Here is a 9,588-nt window from a genome sequence, read left to right as displayed (position 1 = left end):
ATTTCCCAACTGCCAATTTCTCAACTGCCAATTTCCCAACTGCCAATTTCCCAACTGCCAATTTCCAAATTCTCAATTTCCAATTTCTCAACTGCCAATTTCCAATTTCCCAACTGCCAATTTCTCAACTGCCAATTTCCAAATTCTCAATTTCCAATTTCTCAACTGCCAATTTCCAATTTCCCAATTTCCAATTTCTCAACTGCCAATTTCCAATTGTGTGTGATTGTGGTTGTGTGTGTGTGTGTGTTGGTGTGCTTGTGGTTGTGTGTGTGAGTAAGACACAGACATGGAGGCAGATATTTGCAGTGTGCTGAATGTTATCCAGGATGCTGCTGTGAGCTGAGGGCTCAGGGCTCTGAGGATGAGTCTCTCAGACGCAAGGCTTCTGTTCCAGCGCATGGAGCTTCTCATGGGGGGCGAAGAACACACACGACGCTGGATGGGAGGTAGAACATGCACGCACCCTCACACACACATACACTCACACACACACACTCACGCACACTCACACACACGCACTCACACACGCACACTCACACACACACACACACACACACTCGCACACACACACACACACTCACACACGCATGCTCACACACACACACACATGCATGCATGCATGGACACTCATGCAGACAGACACACCCACACACGTGCACACACACAGGCACTCACACACGCACACGTGTATACACACACAGACACACAGACAACCTGGGTTCACGCCAAAACAGAAAAATTGGCAGTTGAAAAATCGGCAGTTGAAAAATCGGCAGTTGAAAAATTGGCAGTTGGAAAAATTGGCAGTTGGAAAAATTGGCAGTTGAAAAATTGGCAGTTGAAAAATTGGAAATTGAGAAATTGGCAGTTGGAAAAATTGGCAGTTGGAAAAATTGGCAGTTGGAAAAATTGGCAGTTGGAAAAATTGGCAGTTGGAAAAATTGGCAGTTGAAAAATTGGCAGTTGAACAATTGGCAGTTGAAAAATTGGCAGTTGGAAAAATTGGCAGTTGGAAAATAGGAAATTGAAAAATTGGAAATTGAAAAATTGGAAATTGAAAAATTGGCAGTTGAAAAATTGGCAGTTGAAAAATTGGTAGTTGGAAAAATCGGCAGTTGGAAAAATCGGCAGTTGAAAAAATCGGCAGTTGAAAAATTGGCAGTTGGAAAAATTGGCAGTTGGAAAATTGGAAATTGAAAAATTGGAAATTGAAAAATTGGAAATAGAAAAATTGGCAGTTGAAAAATTGGCAGTTGAAAAATTGGAAATTGAAAAATTGGAAATTGAAAAATTGGAAATTGAAAAATTGGCAGTTGGAAAAATTGGCAGTTGGAAAAATTGGCAGTTGGAAAAATTGGCAGTTGGAAAAATCGGCAGTTGGAAAAATCGGCAGTTGAAAAATCGGCAGTTGAAAAATTGGCAGTTGGAAAAATTGGCAGTTGGAAAAATTGGCAGTTGGAAAAATTGGCAGTTAAAAATTGGCAGTTGAAAAATTGGCAGTTGAACAATTGGCAGTTGAAAAATTGGCAGTTGGAAAAATTGGCAGTTGAAAAATTGGCAGTTGGAAAAATTGGCAGTTGGAAAATAGGAAATTGAAAAATTGGAAATTGAAAAATTGGAAATTGAAAAATTGGCAGTTGAAAAATTGGCAGTTGAAAAATTGGTAGTTGGAAAAATCGGCAGTTGGAAAAATCGGCAGTTGAAAAATTGGCAGTTGGAAAAATTGGCAGTTGGAAAATTGGAAATTGAAAAATTGGAAATTGAAAAATTTGCAGTTGAAAAATTGGCAGTTGAAAAATTGGTAGTTGGAAAAATCGGCAGTTGGAAAAATCGGCAGTTGAAAAATTGGCAGTTGGAAAAATTGGCAGTTGGAAAATTGGAAATTGAAAAATTGGAAATTGAAAAATTGGCAGTTGAAAAATTGGCAGTTGAAAAATTGGCAGTTGAAAAATTGGCAGTTGGAAAAATTGGCAGTTGGAAAAATCGGCAGTTGAAAAATCGGCAGTTGAAAAATTGGCAGTTGGAAAAATTGGCACTTGGAAAAATTGGCAGTTGGAAAAATTGGCAGTTAAAAATTGGCAGTTGGAAAAATTGGCAGTTGGAAAAATTGGCAGTTGGAAAAATCGGCAGTTGAAAAATTGGCAGTTGGAAAAATCGGCAGTTGAAAAATTGGCAGTTGGAAAAATTGGCAGTTGGAAAATTGGAAATTGAAAAATTGGAAATTGAAAAATTGGCAGTTGGAAAAATCGGCAGTTGAAAAATTGGCAGTTGGAAAAATCGGCAGTTGGAAAAATCGGCAGTTGGAAAAATTGGCAGTTGGAAAAATCGGCAGTTGGAAAAATTGGCAGTTGAAAAATCGGCAGTTGAAAAATTGGCAGTTGGAAAAATCGGCAGTTGGAAAAATTGGCAGTTGGAAAAATTGGCAGTTAAAAATTGACAGTTGGAAAAATTGGCAGTTGGAAAAATTGGCAATTGGAAAAATCGGCAGTTGAAAAATCGGCAGTTGGAAAAATCGGCAGTTGGAAAAATCGGCAGTTGGAAAAATCGGCAGTTGGAAAAATCGGCAGTTGAATAATCGACAGTTGAAAAATCGGCAGTTGGAAAAATTGGCAGTTGGAAAAATTGGCAGTTCGAAAAATTGGCAGTTGGAAAAATTGGTAGTTGGAAAAATCGGCAGTTGAATAATCGACAGTTGAAAAATCGGCAGTTGGAAAAATCGGCAGTTGGAAAAATTGGCAGTTGAAAAATCGGCAGTTGGAAAAATCGGCAGTTGGAAAAATTGGCAGTTGAAAAATTGGCAGTTGGAAAAATTGGCAGTTGGAAAAATTGGCAGTTGGAAAAATTGGCAGTTGGAAAAATTGGCAGTTAAAAATTGGCAGTTGGAAAAATTGGCAGTTGGAAAAATCGGCAGTTGGAAAAATCGGCAGTTGGAAAAATCGGCAGTTGAAAAATCGGCAGTTGGAAAAATTGGCAGTTGAAAAATTGGCAGTTGGAAAAATTGGCAGTTGGAAAATTGGAAATTGAAAAATTGGAAATTGAAAAATTGGAAATTGAAAAATTGGAAATTGAAAAATTGGCAGTTGAAAAATTGGAAATTGAAAAATTGGAAATTGAAAAATTGGCAGTTGGAAAAATTGGCAGTTGAAAAATTGGCAGTTGAAAAATTGGCAGTTGGAAAAATTGGCAGTTGAAAAATTGGCAGTTGAAAAATTGGCAGTTGAAAAATTGGCAGTTGAAAAATTGGCAGTTGGAAAAATTGGCAGTTGAAAATTGACAGTTGGAAAAATTGGCAGTTGGAAAAATTGGCAATTGGAAAAATCGGCAGTTGAAAAATCGGCAGTTGGAAAAATCGGCAGTTGGAAAAATCGGCAGTTGGAAAAATCGGCAGTTGAATAATCGACAGTTGAAAAATCGGCAGTTGGAAAAATTGGCAGTTGGAAAAATTGGCAGTTCGAAAAATTGGCAGTTGGAAAAATTGGTAGTTGGAAAAATCGGCAGTTGGAAAAATCGGCAGTTGAAAAATCGGCAGTTGGAAAAATTGGCAGTTGGAAAAATCGGCAGTTGAAAAATTGGCAGTTGAAAAATTGGCAGTTGGAAAAATTGGCAGTTGGAAAATTGGAAATTGAAAAATTGGAAATTGAAAAATTGGCAGTTGAAAAATTGGCAGTTGAAAAATGGCATTTGAAAAATTGGCAGTTGAAAAATTGGCAGTTGGAAAAATTGGCAGTTGGAAAAATTGGCAGTTGGAAAAATCGGCAGTTGAAAAATCGGCTGTTGGAAAAATTGGCAGTTGAAAAATTGGCAGTTGGAAAAATTGGCAGTTGGAAAAATTGGCAGTTGGAAAAATTGGCAGTTGGAAAAATTGGCAGTTAAAAATTGGCAGTTGGAAAAATCGGCAGTTGGAAAAATCGGCAGTTGGAAAAATCGGCAGTTGAAAAATTGGCAGTTGGAAAAATCGGAAGTTGGAAAAATCGGAAGTTGGAAAAATTGGCAGTTGGAAAGATTGGCAGTTGAAAAATTGGCAGTTGGAAAAATTGGCAGTTGAAAAATTGGCAGTTGGAAAATTGGAAATTGAAAAATTGGAAATTGAAAAATTGGAAATTGAAAAATTGGAAATTGAAAAATTGGCAGTTGAAAAATTGGCAGTTGAAAAATTGGCAGTTGGAAAAATTGGCAGTTGGAAAAATTGGCAGTTGGAAAAATCGGCAGTTGAAAAATTGGCAGTTGGAAAAATTGGCAGTTGGAAAAATTGGCAGTTGGAAAAATTGGCAGTTGGAAAAATTGGCAGTTGGAAAAATTGGCAGTTGGAAAATTGGAAATTGAAAAATTGGAAATTGAAAAATTGGAAATTGAAAAATTGGAAATTGAAAAATTGGAAATTGAAAAATTGGCAGTTGAAAAATTGGAAATTGAAAAATTGGCAGTTTGAAAAATTGGCAGTTGAAAAATTGGCAGTTGAAAAATTGGCAGTTGGAAAAATTGGCAGTTGAAAAATTGGCAGTTGAAAAATTGGCAGTTGAAAATTGGCAGTTGGAAAAATTGGCAGTTGGAAAAATTGGCAGTTGGAAAAATTGGCAGTTGAAAAATTGGCAGTTGAAAAATTGGCAGTTGAAAAATTGGCAGTTGGAAATTGGCAGTTGGAAAAATTGGCAGTTGGAAAAATTGGCAGTTGAAAAATTGGCAGTTGAAAAATTGGCAGTTGGAAAAATTGGCAGTTGGAAAAATTGGCAGTTGAAAAATTGGCAGTTGGAAAAATTGGCAGTTGGAAAAATTGGCAGTTGAAAAATCGGCAGTTGAAAAATTGGCAGTTGAAAAATTGGCAGTTGAAAAATTGGCAGTTGAAAAATTGGCAGTTGAAAAATTGGCAGTTGGAAAAATTGGCAGTTGAAAAATTGGCAGTTGAAAAATTGGCAGTTGGGAAAATTGGCAGTTGGAAGAATTGGAAGTTGGAAAAATTGGCAGTTGGAAAAATTGGCAGTTGAAAAATTGGCAGTTGAAAAATTGGCAGTTGAAAAATTGGCAGTTGAAAAATTGGCAGTTGAAAAATTGGCAGTTGGAAAAATTGGCAGTTGGAAAATTGGAAATTGAAAAATTGGAAATTGAAAAATTGGAAATTGAAAAATTGGCAGTTGAAAAATTGGCAGTTGAAAAATTGGTAGTTGGAAAAATCGGCAGATGGAAAAATCGGCAGTTGAAAAATTGGCAGTTGGAAAAATTGGCAGTTGGAAAATTGGAAATTGAAAAATTGGAAATTGAAAAATTGGCAGTTGAAAAATTGGCAGTTGGAAAAATTGGCAGTTGGAAAAATTGGCAGTTGGAAAATTGGAAATTGAAAAATTGGAAATTGAAAAATTGGAAATTGAAAAATTGGCAGTTGAAAAATTGGAAATTGAAAAATTGGAAATTGAAAAATTGGCAGTTGGAAAAATTGGCAGTTGAAAAATTGGCAGTTGAAAAATTGGCAGTTGGAAAAATTGGCAGTTGAAAAATTGGCAGTTGAAAAATTGGCAGTTGGAAAAATTGGCAGTTGAAAAATTGGCAGTTGAAAAATTGGCAGTTGAAAAATTGGCAGTTGGGAAAATTGGCAGTTGAAAAATTGGCAGTTGAAAAATTGGCAGTTGGAAATTGGCAGTTGGAAAAATTGGCAGTTGGAAAAATTGGCAGTTGGAAAAATTGGCAGTTGGAAAAATTGGCAGTTGAAAAATTGGCAGTTGAAAAATTGGCAGTTGGAAATTGGCAGTTGGAAAAATTGGCAGTTGGAAAAATTGGCAGTTGGAAAAATTGGCAGTTGAAAAATTGGCAGTAGGAAAAATTGGCAGTTAAAAATTGACAGTTGGAAAAATTGGATGTTGGAAAAATTGGCAATTGGAAAAATCGGCAGTTGAAAAATCGGCAGTTGGAAAAATCGGTAGTTGGAAAAATCGGCAGTTGGAAAAATCGGTAGTTGGAAAAATCGGCAGTTGGAAAAATCGGCAGTTGGAAAAATCGGATGTTGAATAATCGACAGTTGAAAAAATTGGCAGTTGAAAAAATTGGCAGTTGGAAAAATTGGCAGTTGAAAAATCGGCAGTTGGAAAAATTGGCAGTTGGAAAAATTGGCAGTTGGAAAAATTGGCAGTTGGAAAAATTGGTAGTTGGAAAAATCGGCAGTTGGAAAAATCGGCAGTTGAAAAATCGGCAGTTGGAAAAATTGGCAGTTGGAAAAATCGGCAGTTGGAAAAATCGGCAGTTGGAAAATTGGAAATTGAAAAATTGGAAATTGAAAAATTGGCAGTTGAAAAATTGGAAATTGAAAAATTGGAAATTGAAAAATTGGAAATTGAAAAATTGGAAATTGAAAAATTGGCAGTTGGAAAAATTGGCAGTTGGAAAAATTGGCAGTTGAAAAATTGGCTGTTGAAAAATTGGCAGTTGGAAAAATTGGCATTTGAAAAATTGGCAGTTGAAAAATTAGCAGTTGAAAAATTGGCAGTTGAAAAATTGGCAGTTGGAAAATAGGAAATTGAAAAATAGGAAATTGAGAAATTGGAAATTGAGAAATTGGCAGTTGGAAAAATTGGCAGTTGGAAAAATTGGCAGTTGGAAAAATTGGCAGTTGAAAAATTGGCAGTTGAAAAATTGGCTGTTGAAAAATTGGCAGTTGAACAATTGGCAGTTGAAAAATTGGCAGTTGGAAAAATTGGTAGTTGGAAAATAGGAAATTGAAAAATTGGAAATTGAAAAATTGGCAGTTGAAAAATTGGCAGTTGAAAAATTGGTAGTTGGAAAAATCGGCAGTTGGAAAAATCGGCAGTTGAAAAATTGGCAGTTGGAAAAATTGGCAGTTCGAAAATTGGAAATTGAAAAATTGGAAATTGAAAAATTGGCAGTTGAAAAATTGGAAATTAAAAAATTGGAAATTGAAAAATTGGAAATTGAAAAATTGGAAATTGAAAAATTGGCAGTTGGAAAAATTGGCAGTTGGAAAAATTGGCAGTTGAAAAATTGGCTGTTGAAAAATTGGCTGTTGGAAAAATTGGCAGTTGAAAAATTGGCAGTTGAAAAATTGGCAGTTGAAAAATTGGCAGTTGAAAAATTGGCAGTTGGAAAAATTGGCAGTTGGAAAATAGGAAATTGAAAAAATAGGAAATTGAGAAATTGGAAATTGAGAAATTGGCAGTTGGAAAAATTGGCAGTTGGAAAAATTGGCAGTTGGAAAAATTGGCAGTTGGAAAAATTGGCAGTTGGAAAAATTGGCAGTTGAAAAATTGGCAGTTGAAAAATTGGAAGTAGAAAAATTGGCAGTTGAAAAATTGGCAGTTAAAAATTGGCAGTTGGAAAAATTGGCAGTTGGAAAAATTGGCAGTTGGAAAAATTGGCAGTTGGAAAAATTGGCAGTTGAAAAATCGGCAGTTGAGAAATTGGCAGTTGGAAAAATCGGCAGTTGGAAAAATTGGCAGTTGGAAAAATTGGCAGTTAAAAATTGACAGTTGGAAAAATTGGCAGTTGGAAAAATTGGCAATTGGAAAAATCGGCAGTTGAAAAATCGGCAGTTGGAAAAATCGGTAGTTGGAAAAATCGGCAGTTGGAAAAATCGGCAGTTGGAAAAATCGGATGTTGAATAATCGACAGTTGAAAAAATTGGCAGTTGAAAAAATAGGCAGTTGGAAAAATTGGCAGTTGAAAAATCGGCAGTTGGAAAAATTGGCAGTTGGAAAAATTGGCAGTTGGAAAAATTGGCAGTTGGAAAAATTGGCAGTTGGAAAAATTGGCAGTTGGAAAAATTGGTAGTTGGAAAAATCGGCAGTTGGAAAAATCGGCAGTTGAAAAATCGGCAGTTGGAAAAATTGGCAGTTGGAAAAATCGGCAGTTGGAAAAATTGGCAGTTGGAAAAATCGGCAGTTGGAAAAATCGGCAGTTGGAAAAATCGGCAGTTGGAAAAATCGGCAGTTGGAAAAATCGGCAGTTGAAAAAATTGGCAGTTGGAAAAATTGGCAGTTGGAAAAATTGGCAGTTGAAAAATTGGCAGTTGGAAAAATTGGCAGTTGAAAAATTGGCAGTTGGAAAAATTGGCAGTTGGAAAATTGGAAATTGAAAAATTGGAAATTGAAAAATTGGAAATTGAAAAATTGGAAATTGAAAAATTGGAAATTGAAAAATTGGAAATTGAAAAATTGGCAGTTGAAAAATTGGAAATTGAAAAATTGGAAATTGAAAAATTGGAAATTGAAAAATTGGCAGTTGGAAAAATTTGCAGTTGAAAAATTGGCAGTTGAAAAATTGGCAGTTGGAAAAATTGGCAGTTGAAAAATTGGCAGTTGAAAAATTGGCAGTTGAAAAATTGGCAGTTGAAAAATTGGCAGTTGGAAATTGGCAGTTGGAAAAATTGGCAGTTGGAAAAATTGGCAGTTGAAAAATTGGCAGTTGGAAAAATTGGCAGTTGGAAAAATTGGCAGTTGAAAAATTGGCAGTTGGAAAAATTGGCAGTTGGAAAAATTGGCAGTTGAAAAATTGGCAGTTTAAAAATTGGCAGTTGAAAAATTGGAAGTTGGAAAAATTGGCAGTTGGCAAAAATTGGCAGTTGAAAAATTGGCAGTTGAAAAATTGGAAATTGAGAAATTGGAAATTGAAAAATTGGCAGTTGAAAAATTGGCAGTTGAAAAATTGGCAGTTGGAAAAATTGGCAGTTGGAAAAATTGGCAGTTGGAAAAATCGGCAGTTGAAAAATCGGCAGTTGGAAAAATTGGCAGTTGAAAAATTGGAAATTGAGAAATTGGAAATTGAAAAATTGGCAGTTGAAAAATTGGCAGTTGAAAAATTGGCAGTTGGAAAAATTGGCAGTTGGAAAATTGGAAATTGAAAAATTGGAAATTGAAAAATTGGCAGTTGAAAAATTGGCAGTTGAAAAATTGGCAGTTGAAAAATTGGCAGTTGGAAAAATTGGAAGTTGAAAAATCGGCAGTTGAAAAATTGGCAGTTGAAAAATTGGCAGTTGGAAAAATTGGCAGTTGAAAAATTGGCAGTTGAAAAATTGGCAGTTGGAAAAATTGGCAGTTGGAAAATTGGAAATTGAAAAATTGGAAATTGAAAAATTGGAAATTGAAAAATTGGCAGTTGAAAAATTGGCAGTTGAAAAATTGGCAGTTGAAAAATTGGCAGTTGGAAAAATTGGCAGTTGGAAAATTGGAAATTGAAAAATTGGAAATTGAAAAATTGGAAATTGAAAAATTGGAAATTGAAAAATTGGCAGTTGAAAAATTGGCAGTTGAAAAATTGGCAGTTGAAAAAATTGGCAGTTGAAAAAATTGGCAGTTGGAAAATTGGCAGTTGGAAAAATTGGAAGTTGAAAAATAGGAAATTGAAAAATTGGAAATTGAAAAATTGGCAGATGAAAAATTGGCAGTTGAAAAATTGGCAGTTGGAAAAATTGGCAGTTGGAAAAATTGGCAGTTGAAAAATCGGCAGTTGGAAAAATTGGCAGTTGAAAAATTGGCAGTTGGAAAAATTGGCAGTTGGAAAAATTGGCAGTTGGAAAAATTGGCAGTTGGAAAAATTGGCAGTTAAAAATTGGCAGTTGGAAAAATTGGCAGTGGGAAAAATCGGCAG

The sequence above is a fragment of the Conger conger genome, unplaced genomic scaffold, assembly GCF_963514075.1.
Source record: "Conger conger unplaced genomic scaffold, fConCon1.1 SCAFFOLD_54, whole genome shotgun sequence".
Taxonomy (NCBI): domain Eukaryota; kingdom Metazoa; phylum Chordata; class Actinopteri; order Anguilliformes; family Congridae; genus Conger; species Conger conger.
Note: the sequence above shows the minus strand (reverse complement) of the source record.